A 19,868-nucleotide genomic window follows, 5' to 3' on the forward strand; every position below is an offset into this window, starting at 1 on the left:
ACCTCAAATCCTAACATTTGTCCTACTTAGCAGTTTCTTTCCTGCTACATTGATGGTAATAGCAGATCTTTTGATGCAGCCATTTCTTTTAACATGAGTAGATTTACTTCATTAACTTGGGGGGAGAGGGATCAACAGGAAATCAATGTTGCTTTTTTTATTTAGCCTCATGCATAACTATATAAATGAATCCAATGACTCATGTTCTAGCATTGAAATTTCTGCCCTACAAACTTTGTTGTAGATCTGTCTACCCCTGACTGTGCTACATCAGCACTTCCAGATTAGAAAGAGCTGCTCTATGTAAAAGAAGCTGCTTATTCCCAATGTGTCAATTGTATCCAAGGTGAGAGTAGGCCTGCTAGAAGGGGCCAGTGGTATATATGAACAGTTGGGGCATCAGATAGATAGAGGCACCTTCCTAAACAACAATTATACTCCTCATTGAAAAATGTGAAGATCCTCCATTGTTTAACTGGGTTTTTGTGCCCATGCTGAAGTTGTAACACAAATTTAAATTCTGAATGCTTGGAAACTGAAAGGTTTCTAAGGGAAAGTATTGGAACATAACTCTTGTTCATCTGGAGTGGACTTCTCTGAAGCTACAACTAGACCTTGAAAAGAAGGATGTATTTATTAGAAATGTTGAAAATGTAGGTTTTATTATTAAATAAATGGAAATGTGCCAATAGGATTGAAGGTAAAGTGGGATATGGTTAAGGATTTTGAGAGAGCAATTATTATTGTATTACAGTAGCACGTAGAGACCACAAAAGTGATTGTGGTCCCATTGTGCAAGGCTCAGTGGGAATGTACAGTGAGAGAAACACCCTGCCTTGAAGAGTTTACAATCTAAATAGACAAGGCAGACAAAGGATAGTTGAAATAATTATCCTAATTTTACAGATGGGTAACTGATGCAGAGAGAGATTGATGTGACTTAGGTAGAGATGGGAATTATATTTAAAAAAGGCCAATCCTGCTATTAAACATCAAGCTTCAATTGGTGAGATAAAGTTTAGCATAAACTCTGCTAAAGGTTAGGTTAATTGAAATTGACTGTAATGGTATATTGAAATGTTATTGTAATTTAAGGCGTATTAATATTCCTAGAGAGCAAATGGAAACCGATTATGGTGAAACAGATATAGTGGGATATACTTTGAAATTAAGACACTCTTTAAGGGTATTTGGTGCTCAAAAGACAAGGTGCAATTGTACACAAATAGACCCTGATTCAACAAAGCACTTAATTACACTCTTAATTTGAGAACTGTGCTTAAATCCATCCCATTCATCTTAAATTTAACATATGCTTAAAAGCTTAGCTGAATCCAGGGACATTTTCTTTGAGAGGCTTCTTTAAGTAATCAAATTAAAACTCTCCTCCTTTTACTGAATTTTATAAGGCTTTCAAGATCACTTATATTTGTTCATTTATAAACTGTTTTTAGTTTATCTATAATAGGAAAAACAGGATTCACCTACCTTAAATAAACTTCCCTTTACCATTGGTAAGTGTCTGCAGTGGCCATGAAGTTATTCAGCAGGTTCCTACATCAGATCTAGGTTACATGGTTACCTAGGTGTTATATAAATAATACATAGTGGGCCAAATTCTGTGGTCCTTAACCAAGCAAAACTCCATTAAACGGGACTATTGTTCAGTTAGGGATCGCAACATTTGGCTCAATATTTATTTTCATAGCATTGTTGCTTTCATATCATGTCCACTTTTGCTACATGTTTGAAATAAGGCAATACAAAGAAAGTAAAGCAAAAGAAACGATTAAGATTTTCTAATAATGTATGTCTCTGTAATTGGATAAAATCTTAACTTTCCACTCAGTATGAAACTTTATTTGAACTCTTCACTATCTCTAAATCCATAGTTATCAAACTGTGCCACTTTACTGTGGGCGTGGATGAGGCAAAAATGTGTTTGAGATATTGCTTATAATTACTGGAAGACATAGGAATATTAGTACCAACATTCATATGATTTGTTGCTCCTTGCTAGTGCATTGTGAAGAAAGTGCCGAGAGTTTTCTGTTATGAGGTCTAGGAATTAATACAGTCATCCATAATGTACTATTCTTTCCTATGCTTCTACTCCACATTTAGGACATGTCTACACTACCACGCTACATTAGCACAGTTGCACCGATTCAGTGGCACCGCTGTAGTGTGTATGGTGAAGACGCGCTATACTGCCTGGGGAACGTCTCCTGCCGACATGACGTGGTGTGAATAGCACTTTAAGTGGATATAACTTACGTCACTTGGGGGGTGTTGTTTTCACACCCATGAGCGAGGTAAGTGACATTCTCTTAAGCAGTAGTGTAGTCCAGCCCTAAGTTAACAAAAAGTTGAGAGGTGAAGAGACAAAGAGGAAGATGGAGTAACCGTGAAATTATAAAACTTGATTCATATAATTAAAACTCTCCTTACCCTAAATACTGGATTCTATTGTTATTTAAATGCTATTTTGCTGTCTTGTTTTAAAAACTAGGCACTCATCAGCTAAAACAGGGCAATTAGAATTTTTATATCTTACATTTCTCCTGCACCCACAGTGGGACTCCAGAGGGAGAGAGTTCAAAAGGCTGGTGTACAGCTGTTAGGAAAGTTTCCACCTTAAACTATCTTTTTACCATGTGTTTACATACATTTTTTAGGAAAAACAGACTTCAGATCCATTGCATTTGCTAGCATTTGGTTCTATATGCATCCATTAACCATTACTTTAAATACAATATACACACTTATTTAAAATCTATTAGATATGATCAGCTGTTAAAAATTGATGCAGATATTATTGGTTTACTAAATATAATTTTTTCCAGTAAAGCAGTAGTATATTTGACTTATTAATTTAATTTTTTTTAAAAGCTGGTGCAGCACTTTGAAGATGTACATCCATAGCCACCCACACATAAAGTATTATTACTTGATTCTCGCTTGGGCCTGAAGAGAAGAACCTTAAAACCCCCCTAAACTGAATTCATGTGAAGTTCTTGAACTTGACTAGCAGATGATTAACTGAAGTTCACTCCACTTGGGGCTCGATTCTGAAGATATGATTCTATGCAAACTCCAATATTAATGCAAATATCCCTCTTATTTCCCCAAATTTCCCCAAAATCACATCTAAGGAGTGATTTTCTGACCAAGAGAAGTTTCTTTCCTATGTCTGTCTTTTCATTCATGTTCCCAAATCAGTTTCTGGGTGCCTATAACTATAACCTAAGGGCCCAATCCTAAAAATACTACAAATGATTTTATTCACATGCCTATGTGTCTAACAGATCAGGCCTTAATTTTGTAAATGAAGATTTCAATAGATGATGAAGTTTCATTGGGGTCAGCCTGTTCCAAACGAGCCTTGACTTTTTATTAACACTCAGAAAATAATCATGATATGATATTTTATGAGCAGGAAATATTTTGGTTGATATGTTTCTTATTTATTCATTCTTTAGATTTATAAAATAACAAGAGGTGCCTGTCTGAACAGTCTAGATGCCTTAGACAAACACTTAAAAATGCAATAAATGTGAGAAAAAAAACAGCATCCCCATAATATATAAACTAAAAACCAGGTAGCCCCCAAATAAACCAAATTACTCATTTTTCTTTTAAGTATTATTTCCAGCAATGTTTGCTTCAGCAACTCTTCTAACAAGATGTGCTTTGCAGCATCTGAAGAACAGCAAATAGGAGCTGTTTCAAGGGTGGTGGTGGTGATCTCTTTTCAAAGCAGAGCCTACCAACTACCCACTCTCTTGTATATCAAGGGTTGTCCAGCTATAAATATATTTACCTTGGTAAATCTCAGCTGTTTCACGGTATTTCATAGGAATAAAGGCAGTCTCTCAGACAGGAATGCCTTACACCATTTAGGACTTTATAGGTCAATGCCAACACTTTAAACTCCATCCAGAAACCCACCTGCAGTTAGGCAAATCACAGAGCACTGGCTGGATATGCTTACAGAGAAACATTTTGTTGACCAAGTGGTCTGCCACACTCTGTTCTAACTTTTGGCTTCCAAATACATTTAAAGTGTACCCCTAATTAGATACAATCAGTGTAATCTCAAGGTGACAAAGGCCTGGGTCATAATAGTGATAACCATATCAGGTCCACCCTCCAAGCCAGGTACAAATGATAAAAAGTAGTTCTGTTACTGCTGAGACATAATCATCCAGCAGCAGCTGGGAATTATACATCATACTAATCCTATATCTCCATAAAAGAAGGCCTAGCCACTCCAGGATACTATGTATTGTCCTTGTTGTTGTATGTGACTCTTTCCAACCTGCCAGATCTGACAACTCCCAGATCTGAGGATAAATCTGGTGCAGAGGAGGACTTCTAGGGTTGAAACAATAATCTCTTTGAAAACATCAGTCTCGTTTAAAATGAATGAGTAAAACAATAGGTGCTACAATAAATTATTTATTTCAGTCTTTCTGGTTGCAGAGAAAAGCAAGACATCAGTGCTCTTCTGTCATAAACAGATAGTTAAGGGTTAATATCTCTTTTACCTATAAAGGGTTGACAAACAGGGACCCAAACACCTGACCAGAGGACCAATCAGGAAACAAGATACTTTCGAATCTAGGTGGAGGGAAGCCTTTGTTTGTAGTTTTTGGGTTTTGCTTTTGTCATAAACAGATAGCTAAGGGTTAATGTCTCTTACACCTGGAAAGAAGTAATCTGAAACACCTGACCAGAGGACCAATCAGGAAACAAGACTTTTTCAAATCTGGGTGGAGGGTTTTTTGTGTGTGAGTCCTTTGTTCTTGGGTCTTCTGCCTGTACTCTTTCGGCTATGAGGAGTGAATTTTTCTATTTCCTGCTTTCTAATCGTCTGTTTCCAAGTTGTGAGTACAAAGATGGTTTGTTGTTTTGTATTTACATGTCTATAGTTGCTGAAGTGCTTTGAATTGTATTCTTTTTGAATAAGGCTGTTTATTCAATATTCTTTTAAGCAAATGACCCTGTATTTGTCACCTTGATACAGAGAGACCATTTTTATGTATTTTTCTTTCTTTTTATATAAAGCTTTCTTTTAAGACCTGTTGGAGTTTTTCTTTAGTGGGGAACTCCAGGGAATTGAGTCTACAGCTCACCAGGGAATTGGTGGGAGGAAGAAGTCAGGGGGAAATCTTTGTGTGTTAGAGTTACTAGTCTGACTTTGCATTCCCTCTGGGTGAAGAGGGAAGTGCTTGTGTTTCCAGGACTGGAAATAGAGAGGGTGGACTCCCTCTGTTTAGATTCACAGAGTTTGCTTCTGTGTATCTCTCCAGGAACACCTGGAGGGGGGAAGTGAAAAGGTTTATTTCCCTTTGTTGTGAGACTCAAGGGATTTGGGTCTTGGGGTCCCCAGGGAAGGTTTTTGGGGGGACCAGAGTGCCCCAAAACACTCTAATTTTTTGGGTGGTGGCAGCTTTACCAGGTCCAAGCTGGTAACTAAGCTTTGAGGTTTTCATGCTAACCCCCATATTTTGGACGCTAAGGTTCAAATCTGGGACTAGGTTTATGACAGCTTTGTTCTCTCTAGGCTCTGAGAGTGACCACACATACCTACAGGCTCTCTAATCTGTTCCAATTTTGTAAGTACAAAAGTAGAAAGACAGTTTAGTCTTTTTAATTGTTTTTCTGTATTTGCAACTGTGTATCTGGCTGGTAGAGTTTTACTGTGTATTTGGGTGAAAGTATTCTAAATTGTATTTCTGCTGGAGAAAGCTTTCTTTCTATTGTCTATAAGCTGAAAACCCTGTATATTTACCATCTTGATTACAGAGACAAGTTTTATGTTTTTTCTTCTTTTATTAAAGTTTTCCTCTTTTTTAGAATCTAATTGATTTTTTGGTTATCTTTTGTAAAACTCCAGGGAAGGGAGTCTGCACTCACCAGGGAATTGGTGGGGGAAAGATCTGGGAGGAAGAAAGGAGAAGGGGGAATCCCTTTGTTTAGATTCAAGGAGCTTGAATCTGTATATTTCTCCAGGAGCCCAGAGAGGGAACACCTGGAGGGGAGGAGAGGGAAGGGAAATGTTTTATTCCCCTTTGTTGTGAGACTCAAGGAATCTGGGTCTTGGGGGTCCCCAGGGAAGGGTTTGGGGAGACCAAAGTCTATCAGGCGCTCTACCTAAGTCCTGATTGGTGGCAGCCTATCAGATCTAAGCTGATAATTAAGCTTAGGAAAATTCATGCTAGTACCCATATTTGGACTCTAAGGTTCAGATTTGGGAATTATTTTATGACATCTTCACAAACACTAAGAGAAGAAAAACTGGGTTATGTGGGCTTTTATCTAATTAATACATTTTTAGATTTGGAAGAACATAACAAAACCTGTGGAAAGGCAGGACGTTTCTGTAAGATAATATTATTTGCAAACAGGTCTTCTAATTTATAAGACATTATGTACTGATGTCTTTTTGACATCTTGAGATTTTATATATATTTAAAAAAGCATTCCTCCTGGCGAAGGCTAGATAAATAAATTGTATTAATTAGTACAATATGATGTATGTTTATATTACACCATCACAATAGTCTGCTTCCACTTTTCAACCCAAAAAATGAACCCAAATCCACAAACCTACATGTTTTTGATCAAAATTTAAAAATGAGAATAGATACATAGTTTTTTGAATTTGAACAGAAGCCGATTCTACAGCTGCAGAGAATAATTATTATAAAGATTCTAGCCCCAATTGTTTTTGAGTTGATATTGAAACCATACTGGAGCAGATATTTAACAGATGCAGTCCTAAGTGAGTGACTAGGAACATATGGTGAGACAGAATCTGAAAGCTATGCTAGACAGCTATCACTAAAGCATTTGTAAGTGAGGGGAAAAAACCTTTAAATCAGCATGGACTTTTAAAGGAAGACAGCAAAGAGATTATAGAATAGAGAAGACAGAGTGAAACTATTTGGAATTACTGAAAATATGAGCTGCTGCATTTTGTCCTAATTGAAGGATGTTGATGGTGAACTTTGCTAGACCTTCAAATAAGACTATACAATAGTGGAGCCTTAAGATTGTTACTCTCTGACTAAAGATTCCACGTCTTTCTCACTATAGCAATATTTCCAAAAGCAGAATGAAGCTTCAAATGGTGGAACTCCAGAAAAGATATACCATTAACCCAACATGCCATGACACAATTTCTGCCTTTTGAAAATTAATTAACTGCATTCCATTTCAAGAATGCAAATTAATCTTTGGGGGAAATAAATCACCCTTTGCCACCTTGTCTGAAGGGAACTGTCAGTATCTCATTTCTAGGAATATATTATTGAAATATCTATTTTATTGTAAACATCACAGTGCACAAAGTTGCGAAGACTATCATATGGATCTTTGAAACACTGTAAGGAATTATATTTTAAAAATAAAATTATAAACCAGCTTCTATGTGCATCATGCCTTTAAATGGATAACATTTTTATGAGACTGAAACAAGTGTTTAGATTTCCAACAATAAAGATACATACAATCAAAGACTTTCACATTGAAAAAATAATTAGGTGTCAGATGCAGAAATATCTATTAGATACTAGGCTAAAATGGCAAAAATGGCTCCATCTATCTTCTAACTGAGCAGAGGAAAAGAACAGAACACAGTAGAGAATGCTTATATGGAATGCCAGAGATGATTATAACATTCTATGAATGCATGTAATTGAAGTGAAAGGCACATCACACCTGCCATTCAGTTGAGGGATGTGCCACCAGATAGCAATGACATGGCAGAGCTTGATGGCTCACTACAGCTGAAAAGCAGTCATGAGACATGCTTTTACTTCAGAATGCTGCAGTCCCTTCTGCTCTCTCTGTAACCTCTTGGTGACAGAAAACACGAGCTGATACAGGAATTACATAATCTGTAACGTGCTTGAGATATGTGACATTTTCTGGAGGATCTTGGAGGAATCACTCAGATATCCTGTTAAGAAACTGTGTTTTTCAGCAGAAATACAAAAGTACTTCAGCAAATTCTGTTTCAAGTTAGGAAGAGAGAATCATTACAATTTTAGGTAATAAAACAATTAAGGACCTGTTCTGCGTTTGATGGAATGAAGACAAGACAGTTTGGGCTAAGTAAACATGCTTAAATATTTATAATCCATTTATTTAAAGTCCCTTTCATGTGTAGCTGGGTGCTGTTTGATCTCAATTTCAAAATGAAGCATGCAGTATGGAATGAAAAGTAGCCAAAGAAAAGAAGCTGGTTTCCCCTAGTTTGAGACAGGTCAGAGGAAATCCTGGACACGGAAGTTCCACAGTATACAGATGCCATGTCTAAAGAGTCAAGTCCAGTGCACAAACTTGCACGTGAAACTGGATCAAGTCAGACCAGAAATTGTTGCCCTAGAACAGAGGTAGGCAACCTATGGCACGTGTGCCAAAAGCAGCACGCGAGCTGATTTTCAGTGTCACTCACACTGCCTTGGTCCTGGCCACCAGTCTGGGGAGCTATGCATTTTAATTTAATTTTAAATGAAGCTTCTTAAACATTTTAAAAACCTTATTTACTTTACATACACCAATAGCCTAGTTATATATTGTAGACTTATAGAAAGAGACCTTCGAAAAACGTTAAAATGTATTACTGGCAGGCGAAACCTTAAATTAGAGTGAATAAATGAAGACTCGGCACACCACTTCTGAAAGGTTGCCGACTCCTGCCCTAGATATTCCACTTGCTGTGATTAAAAACTGATTAGATATGGGCTAACGGCAAAAACCTGAATCAAAGCATTTCCCAACATTAGGGCCTTTGAAATCTATACCTGGAGCTGAATTTGAGCGATGAGCACACCTCCAGCCTTGGTGATGTATGTTTCTGAAGTGCTGATTTGTATCCTTCTTCTGCATTCCATTTACAGATATATCATCAGTAGTAAGAAGGTGCTTTCCTATAGGCCTAAGGCCCCAATCCTGCAAACGCTCATTAACTTTATGTACATGTGGGCCTGATCTATGGACCATTTAAGTAAATAGAAAGACTTCCATTGACTTCAGTGGGTTTTTGGGTCATGCCCATGAGTAGTCCCACTGAAGTAATATTAAGCACTTATATAAATGTTTGAAGGATTAGGGCAGAAAGCAGTTAAGTGCTGTGCTCTTATAGACATTATATGAAAATTCAGAGTTAGGAGTGGAGTCAACTTTTCTCTGAAAACCCTGCATTCAGACTGGCTTAGAGAAGAATCTTCTTCTGTATGTCAGCCAATCATAAATGAAGCTATTATTTTATACTGAATTAAAGGTAAACTGAGTTATATTATAAATACATGAAACAATACATTTCAGCCAATCTGCTTTCAAGTGAACAGGACCTTTTCCTTTACATATATGTTATTTATTTGTTAATTGTGCTTTTGACCTCATTCATATCAAGAAGATATAGCCTGGTAGCCTAGGCCTCGTTCACACTGTAAAAGTTCTGCCATTCTTTGTAACATTATGCTTCAAGTAAACAACTTACCTTGCAATATTACTAGTTCAGGGATTGTGAAGTTCATAAATCATCCAAAGATGGTGGCAAAAAGTGTTGAATTTTCTAAAGGGAAACGTTTAGAAGAATAATGATTAAGTGAGATGAAAATGTTATTCTTAACAAAACAATTTACTGAACCACTCCGTAAATGGAAATGCCAGCAGGCAATTTGTTTTGTTTTGAGGAATATTGCCTTCCACCAGCTGGATAGGGATAAATATATATACATGTGAGAGAGAGAGTAATGGTTAAGTTTGTAGCATGGAATAATTGCTCTATCTTTATAAATTTCACACTCCTATTAAAATCTCTTTATTAATGTTTCTTGCTAATTGATTAATGGAAGTACATAAGGTACCTGTTAGAAAAATGGTAAAAAGTACAAATAAACATTAAGGGGCTTCAGTATTAATGAGAGAAGGACATTGGCTCCTTGCAACAACAACAAAAAAGTAACACTCTTACTACATACAGAGGCGATCAAGTAAATAACAAACAAAAAACTTTTTAGCACAGATTGCATTGTAGGGACTATTCTGGATTTGAGTAAAAATATATCTAATGAATTCATTAATGGTTGGGGGCTGGAGGGACAGGATAGGGAGACGGAATGAAGACCATACTACATTTTCATGGAATAATTGGAGTTTCAGATGGAAAATTCTAGTTATGTGGTCTGTATCACCGTTAGGGCAGGATTATTCTCTAGTTTTTTGACTCGGTTAATTTATTATACAGAACTAGTAGTAAGATACTCTAATGCTTTTAATGTCTTCCTAGCCTGACAGATTATATAAAATATGGCAATTGGGCCCTTGAGAAATACAGAATGTATGATAAATACACCCCACATTTTCTAAATTCTAAAGGGTTCTCCATGGGACCAGGTCTTCTGTTTTCTTCCAAAAAAGTAGGTAAAAATATGTTCACTGGTAAGTCTAACTATTATCTAGATAAGGTACTTACATGGTCTCCATTACCATAGCATCTGAGTACTTCCCTGACTCACAGGGATGTTATGAAGTTTTTTCATTCCACTGAGGCACAAATGGGAAGTCACTTGCTCAAGGCTGTACAGGAAAACTGGGGTAGAGCATGGACGTGAACCCACATCTCCCTAGTCCTTGGCTGCTGGCTTAACTCCTGAACCCATCAGTCTCTTAAACAAAGAATTATAATGAAGTCACTTCTTTAGTAGGGGGAATTGTTACCATTCAGGAAGTTTGCCTAAAAGAACATGAGAAAAATGGCAGAGAAAAGTGTATACCCTGGGCTAGAGAAAAAGCAAACTTATGTTCACAAAGCCTTAACTATTAATAACATTTCAAAAACCATTTCTATCAACTGAATAATCCTCAGAAACTTGTATCTCCACAAAAATCAATAAAATGGATATTTGTCTACTATTTATAAATAAATATTGCAGAATGCTTAGTGACTAATAATTTAAGATTTGTTTCTCATGTACACTATGGCTCTTGCAGTGTAAAAGGGCCTCAAAAATGTACATTATGTTTACTCCCATTTTAAGGCCACTTTACATTGCCAGCATGGTAATGTAAATGAGAATCAGGCCCCTATGAACATATCAAACAAAATCTATACTAGACAATGGTATATCCTCAGCTGTAATAATAAATTATACCATATTGAATTACATTGGGAGCACTACCTTCGGTAAGTGGAAGAACTATATTAAGAACTTCATTGTTTATTCAGAAAAGACGACACATTTGTTTCTAGATTAATGGAAGCTTTGAGGGCTTGATCCAAAGACCATGGAAGTCCATGGAAAGACTTTCATTGATGTTCATGTGCTTCGTATTAGGCCTTTTGACTATTCTTATCCTAATCATGTGAACACTGAGGCCAAGATAGTGGATGCCCACCTACCATGGACCTGATTTTGGTCAAATGCGGCTCAATTTGGTGACCGAAAATTTGAAACACAAAAATCTCATAATCCATTGCGAAAATATTGTCCGAAACTCTGGTCTACTTTAGCACGTTAGGGGAAATCACCTTGCTTACTGCATAATCAGGGCAGCGCCACTGGCAGTAGCAGTGGCAGGAGCACTAGCATGGACGGGATACAAATATTTTATTTGGTCTATGCTAATGTTCCCATTGTTTATAACTGGTGGAGAAGCCCCCGGTACAATGCAATAGCGGGCGATTCCCTCAAAAATTCTAGGATAGACAAGACTTTAATATACACATTGATTAAGATAAAAGGTTACATCCCCTACACTAAAGCAAGGAACGACAGTTGTCTGAGGCATTTACTAAATATCTGTGGAGACTCCATGACTTAGAGCAGAGTTAAAGCAAGTTATGAATCATACTTGCTATCTAGGTAGCTCTTTACATCTTCAAAGGATTTGAAAAACATCCATTAAATTTCATCACATCTCTGGGAGGTGGATAGGTAAATGTTATCCTTAGTTTACAAAGGGAAAGATGGGGGCAGAGAAATTAAGGGCCAGGCCGCACCCCATACTCAAGATGAATATTGCCTTATTCTGCAGCTGTGCCTGGTGAAATCAGTAGAATTACTTGTGGAATAAGAAACTACTCAACATGAATCCAAGTGGCAGTGGTGGATTAACGCACGGGCCCACAGGGCCCATGCCCAGCTGCCCCAGTCAATTTGAGGGCCACCGGGAAAAATCTCATGATGCTAGGGCAGGATGATTTAGCTATTCTGCCTTCTGCTCTGCTGACTGTACTTGCCATGCTTGGGGCAAGGTATCTTGGATAAGCTGATCGGGGGATCAGCCGGTGAGTGCGGCTGGAGGAAGCAGCAGCCACCGCCACCTCTTCCTCTCCTGCTTGTTGTTTTCTTTGCTGCCGTCCATGGCTTCTCGCTGCTGCTGGTGTCAGGCTCCTCCTGCATCCTCCTGCGCGTGACTGGGCAGTCAGGGCTATCTGGTGAAGGAAGATGGAGAACATCACCTCCTTCTGTGTCTCCTCCAGTGCCAAGCTGCACAGGAATGCCCACTCTCAGCTGGCTTCCTATCTCCCTGAGCTGAGCCACAAGGACCTGGGGTGCAACCTGCAGCACATCAGTCCTCAGGGAAATGCAACCCCCACAAGCACACGGGGAGCCAAGGGTGGGGGGAGCTCTCTGGTGTCTGCTCAAGGAGGGAAACAGGGAAGCCCCCAAGCCCCTTCCTCGCACACACTGTGCCTCTTTCTTGCCTCCCAATGTTCAATCATTTCTCTCCCCAGGCGTGACCTAGTCTCTCCCCTCCACTTCCAGTTTTTTTCCTATGTCTTTTGCTGATTGTAAAATAAATGCTGAGACAGAGGCTTTGTTTGGGTGTTTTATGCCTCCATCTAGATTTTCAAGGCCTTTGGATGCCCCTATCCCTGTGCCTCACAATGCATTATTTACCCCGTGACAGGTTTGGTCACAGAAACTCCCTCAAGACTGTCACTAGATGTGCTGGGATACCACTGAGAGCAAACCCCCCTACCAGAGAAGGCTTCCCTCCACTCATGTCTTGCTGATCTAGACACTACAGTCAGCTACAGCACAGACCAAGAGGTTGGATCATGCCCCCATGCAATTCACAAACACTAAGATTCCCTTAGCCCAGGGGCTTCTCAGTTAACAGGGACTTTCCCAGCACCCAGTATTCAGTCGTTCTGGGAGCCTAAACCCCAAATGAATCCGTTTTACTCTGTATAAAGCTTATACAGGGTAAATTCATAAACTGTCTGCCCTCTATAACACTGATAGAGATGCACAGCTGTTTGCTCTCCCAGGTATTAATTACTTACTCTGGGTTAATTAATAAGCAAAAGTGATTTTATTAAGTATAAAAAGTAGGATTTAAGTGGTTCCAAGTAATAACAGACAGAACAAAGTAAGTTACCAACCAAAATAAAACAAATCATACAAGTCTAAGCCTAATACAGTAGTAAACTGAATACAGGTTTATCTCACACTCAGAGATGTTCCAATGAGCTTCTTTCACAGACTAGACTCCTTCCAAGTCTGGGACCAATCCTTTTCAGACCAACGTTGCAGTTTATGGCCTGGGTCCAGCAATCACTCATACCCCCGTAGTTACAGTCCTTTGTCCCAGTGTCTTTCAGGCATCTCTTTGGTGTGGAGAGGCCATCTTTTGAGCCAGCTGAAGACAAAATGGAGGGGCTTCCAGGGCCTTTTATAGTCTCTGTCTTGTGGGTGAAAACCTCTTTGTTCTTCTGTGCAAAATCACAGCAACAAGATGGAGTTTGTAGCCACCTAGGCAATTATAAATAATTCAGCTTTTTGCAGTCTGACACCATTGTTTACATGTTAGGAAAGCTCAGATGTGGATTGGCATCTCCAAAAGTCCATTGTCAGTTAAGTGTTTCTTAACTGGGCACTTACTCAAAATAGTCCTTTCTCAAGAAGCTGACCAAATGCTTCACTAATGCTACACATTAAGATACAAGTACATAGCCAATATTCATAACCTCAAATACAAAAATGATACACATGGACAGCATAATCATAACCAGCAAATTACAAACTTTCTATAGACACCTTACTTGACCTCCTTTGTACAAGATTTGGTGCAACTATAGGACCTTGGTTGCAACAATGACCTATATGGTCACAATTCAATTCAATACTGTCACAACCATATCCTAATAATCATGATTTTCCCTCCACCTGCGCACCCGAGACTTTTGTGGATGCCACCTCCCTATGCACATGGTTCACAGCCTTGGGATCTTAGTGTGGATTCTTCCCATGTACATTGTGATATATGGCATTATTTACTCACCTGCCTAGCTGATATGAGGCCTTCCATAGTATAGTTCTTTCACCTTAGCATTGGTTGAAAAACTAGAGTGCTATTTATCCCAGACCATACTTTTAAGATCTTTGTGTGTATTTCCCTCTCACCCAGCATGTGGCATTATTTTTATTGGTCCATAGCTTCCAGACTCAGCTCACTCAGCTATGAATTTCACAAATGAATTGTGGCCTACCCAAATTTACTTAACAAAGATGGTCAGTGGAATCAACTGTTATCATGAGCTAATGGCCATATGTTGCTATGTAAATGTCAAAGCCAAGACTGGTTGGGGGATAAAACATAAAGAATAAACCCAGATAGTTATAGAAGTGGAAGACATTTCTCTTGTGAGGACCTTCAGTTCCAGTGATGTTTTTTCCTTTCATTACACTGATGATGAGGCATTGGTATAATGAAGTGATGAATATTCTCTTTCTGCAGTATTACTGGAAAAATTGTATCCTCATTGGCTTAATAATGACCAAACATCCTGTTGTGCGCTCTGGCTAATCAGAATCTGGCCTATTCTGAAAAGTGTGATTTAATGTAAACATATAAACTAATTTCTGATTAGCTGAAATAGCTAGTCCTGAAACTTAATAGGCAAAATCTCAACTTTCTCCTGGCTTGACAAGAATTGCCTTTGGCAGAAAGCCAAAAGAATCACTTTGGCACACATCTGATTCTTGCAACATTTTTTCATAGCATATGTGATCAGTTGCAAACTTTGTTTTAAACCAGTTCTCACCAAAGGCTGAAATTTAAAGTTCTTAATAATAGAGTAATTTTACCATAGGTTAGGATTATTTCTTTTAATTAAGTTACTTTCTGGAATTGTGACTGTTGTCTTTCAGATATTTTTGTTTCCGTAGTAGAAAAACTGGACTGTACCAGGATCAGTATTTGGGGTGGGGTAGCATAAGGGTCAGGTTTAAGAAAACTGGAGGAGATGAAAGAACCACCTGTTGACCTGGGAATGACTGATTCTTGTAACACCGATGTTGTCTAGATTAGCAGTGAACAACCTTGTGTAATGATATCTAGCCATATTCTTTTCGTATGTGGAAAAATTGAGCACTTAATTTAGGCATAATGAACTGGGATATGATTTGCTTTACTATTATTGCAGTGTGTAAACACTCAATGGATTTTTTGTATTAATGGATTTTGACACATTTGTTTTTAATAGGGTGCGGGAGTCCCAATAAATCTGGCCATCTCAGCCCGGTGGCACAACCCACTGGTATTTGTTGATTTACCAAATGGCACAGAGGGAGTCAGAGTCAAGACTGGAGTTCAGGTATTTCTGGTTCCTAATGAGGTATTAATCCTTGAGCTTTGAAGCAAGACTCATCAGTAACTTCCTGATCTAAATCCACCTATCTTGGAAGAGAGTTGAAGAAAACAGACCTGAGGAAATAGATGGTTTTTTTCTGTCAAAAATGTCATGGGGATATTCAACTGCACTTTATGATATTTCCAGAAGCATTAATATGAATTTCTTTCATTATTTTCAGCTTGCCTTTCTGAAGATTTAACATAAATTCATTAGAGAGAGAATGTAATATCTATGGGCCCCACCGTACAAACACTCACTACTGGACATAATGCTTACCTCCGTAGGTGGTCTCACTTATCTCCTCTAAAGTTTTGTTCTTTCAAATTCAGATAAAGTCTACAGAATGTGCAATTCATGCTGGCACTGACTAAGAATTCACTTTGTTTCTCTAACATGAACTGTCACATTTCATCCTTTTATTAGCAATAACTTGGAGATGCAGTTCTCACTAATTATGGCACTTGGAGGCCAGCAAAGATATCTGATATGTAATCATGACATTAGGAAAGGTTTCTTCTATGTCAGAGTCTCTGATATTTTCTTAGATACAGTCTCCATGCACATTGCCTGTTTGGACTCACCCCAAACTTTGGCAAATTGAGCAAACTCCTAAACTAAAGCAATTTCCAGATTCCGATTTGGGGAGGGAAGGGACTGCTTATGGTATAGTTTACCTGAAACACTGATGCTTTTTGGGAACCAGGGTTTCTCATTGACAATAGTGTAAGTAGCTGGGTGCTTTGAGAATTCTACCCACAGCTTCTTAATAAAAGGAAAAAATGAACCTCACCAAAACATGACTACTGGGCCCTTCAAGGATCTGTCCGAATCTCATATCTGCAGCTGCTTCTGTTAGAGATGATATATTCTGCTTCAGAGAGTGCTGTTCTTGTCACTGCACAGACAACTTGTTCCAGCTTTTTGAACGTATGGAAAATTCAGAAATGCATACAAAGAAGTGAGCATTATTGATGCTGCACTCAAGGCAATAATTGGGCTCTGCAACTGCGTGTTCATTATATGATATTGAAATAATGAAACATCCTATGTGATAGACAAAAGCTATTTCTGGATTTTTTCCTACCGCTTTGTCAACACCTTGATGTGAGTTTCTGTTGAAGTGTGGGATGGATTATCATCTTCCTCTTCTTTCCAAAGAATCATAATTGTTGTCTCTCAGTTAGATTTGGAAGCTCTGCATGTCATGAGCACAGGAAGAACACACAGTATGTGAGAGTCTTTTGGCAGTTCCATCACCAGCGACATCCAGAGTAGAACAGGCATCAAAAAGAAGGTGAAAAGTATCTGTGTGAACTGAAAATACAATATCTCTTCCATAAAAGCAGCAAAGAGTCCTGTGGCACCTTATAGACTAACAGGCCCTATTCTAGCAGTTGAGGTGTGAAAACCAAGGGAGGAGAAACTGGTTCTGTAATTGGCAAGCCATTCACAGTCTTTATTTAATCCTGAGCTGATGGTGTCAAATTTGCGGATGAACTGAAGCTCAGCAGTTTCTCTTTGAAGTCTGGTCCTGAAGTTTTTTTGCTGCAGGATGGCCACCTTAAGGTCTGCTATAGTGTGGCCAGGGAGGTTGAAGTGTTCTCCTACAGGTTTTTGTATATTGCCTTCCTAATATCTGATGTGTCCGTTTATCCTTTTCCGTAGTGACTGTCCAGTTTGGCCGATGTACATAGCAGAGGGGCATTGCTGGCATATGATGGCGTATATTACATTGGTGGACGTGCAGGTGAATGAACCGGTGATGGTGTGGCTGATCTGGTTAGGTTATGTGATGGTGTCGCTGGTGTAGATATGTGGGCAGAGTTGGCATCGAGGTTTGTTGCATGGATTGGTTCCTGAGCTAGAGTTACTATGGTGCGGTGTGCAGTTACTGGTGAGAATATGTTTCAGGTTGGCAGGTTGCCTGTGGGCGAGGACTGGCCTGCCACCCAAGGCCTGTGAAAGTGTGGGATCATTGTCCAGGATGGGTTGTAGGTCCCTGATGATGCCTTGGAGAGGTTTTAGCTGGGGACTGTATGTGATGGCCAGTGGAGTCCTGTTGGTTTCTTTCTTGGGTTTGTCTTGCAGTAGGAGGCTTTTGGGTACACGTCTGGCTCTGTTGATCTGTTTCCTTATTTCCTCATGCGGGTATTGTAGTCTTGAGAATGCTTGGTGGAGATTTTGTAGGTGTTGGTCTCTGTCCGTGGGGTTAGAGCAGATGCGGTTGTACCTCAGTGCATGGCTGTAGACAATGGATCGTGTGATGTGCCCGGGATGGAAGCTGGAGGCATGAAGGTAGGCATAGCGGTCAGTAGATTTTCGGTATAGGGTGATGGTAATGTGACCATCACTTATTTGCACCGTGGTATCTAGGAAGTGGACCTCCCATGTAGATTGGTCCAGGCTGAGGTTGATGGTGGGGTGGAAGCTGTTGAAATCGTGGTGGAATTTTTCCAGAGACTCCTTCCCATGGGTCCAGATGATGAAGATGTCATCAATGTAGCGTAGGTAGAGAAGGGGCGTGAGTGGACGAGAGCTGAGGAAGCGTTGTTCCAGGTCGGCCATAAAAATATTGGCATATTGTAGGGCCATGCGGGTGCCCATAGCTGTGCCACTGATCTGGAGATATATATTGTCATTAAATTTGAAATAGTTGTGTGTGAGTTGTGTCTCACTGAAGGACTGTCTGGATATGTGGACTCTCTACTCAAACTCTATGCCACCAGCACTCCCAGCTATCTCCGTGACACCACTGATTTCCTGAGGAAACTACAATGCATTGGTGACCTTCCAGAAAACACCATCCTAGCCACCATGCATGTAGAGGCTCTCTACACGAACATCCCACACACAGATGGAATACAAGCTGTCAGGAACAGTATGCCTGATGATGCTACAGCACAACTGGCTGCTGAGCTCTGTGCCTTTATCCTCACACACAACTATTTCAAATTTAATGCAATATATATCTCCAGATCAGTGGCACAGCTATGGGCACCCGCATGGCCCCACAATATGCCAATATTTTTATGGCCGACCTGGAACAACGCTTCCTCAGCTCTCGTCCACTCACACCCCTTCTCTACCTACGCTACATTGATGACATCTTCATCATCTGGACCCATGGGAAGGAGTCTCTGGAAAAATTCCACCACGATTTCAACAGCTTCCACCCCACCATCAACCTCAGCCTGGACCAATCTACATGGGAGGTCCACTTCCTAGACACCACGGTGCAATTAAGTGATGGTCACATTACCACCATCCTATACCGAAAATCTACTGACCACTATGCCTACCTTCATGCCTCCAGCTTCCATCCCGGGCACATCACACGATCCATTGTCTACAGCCATGCACTGAGGTACAACCGCATCTGCTCTAACCCCACGGACAGAGACCAACACCTACAAAATCTCCACCAAGCATTCTCAAGACTACAATACCCGCATGAGGAAATAAGGAAACAGATCAACAGAGCCAGACGTGTACCCAGAAGCCTCCTACTGCAAGACAAACCCAAGAAAGAAACCAACAGGACTCCACTGGCCATCACATACAGTCCCCAGCTAAAACCTCTCCAAGGCATCATCAGGGACCTACAACCCATCCTGGACAATGATCCCACACTTTCACAGGCCTTGGGTGGCAGGCCAGTCCTCGCCCACAGGCAACCTGCCAACCTGAAACATATTCTCACCAGTAACTGCACACCGCACCATAGTAACTCTAGCTCAGGAACCAATCCATGCAACAAACCTCGATGCCAACTCTGCCCACATATCTACACCAGCGACACCATCACAGGACCTAACCAGATCAGCCACACCATCACCGGTTCATTCACCTGCACGTCCACCAATGTAATATGCGGCATCATATGCCAGCAATGCCCCTCTGCTATGTACATCGGCCAAACTGGACAGTCGCTACAGAAAAGGATAAACGGACATAAATCAGATATTAGGAATGGCAATATACAAAAACCTGTAGGAGAACACTTCAACCTCCCTGGCCACACTATAGCAGACCTTAAGGTGGCCATCCTGCAGCAAAAAAACTTCAGGACCAGACTTCAAAGAGAAACTGCTGAGCTTCAGTTCATCCGCAAATTTGACACCATCAGCTCAGGATTAAACAAAGACTGTGAATGGCTTACCAATTACAGAACCAGTTTCTCCTCCCTTGGTTTTCACACCTCAAC

Source organism: Gopherus evgoodei, chromosome 1 (assembly GCF_007399415.2).
Source record: "Gopherus evgoodei ecotype Sinaloan lineage chromosome 1, rGopEvg1_v1.p, whole genome shotgun sequence".
Classification (NCBI taxonomy): Eukaryota; Metazoa; Chordata; order Testudines; family Testudinidae; genus Gopherus; species Gopherus evgoodei.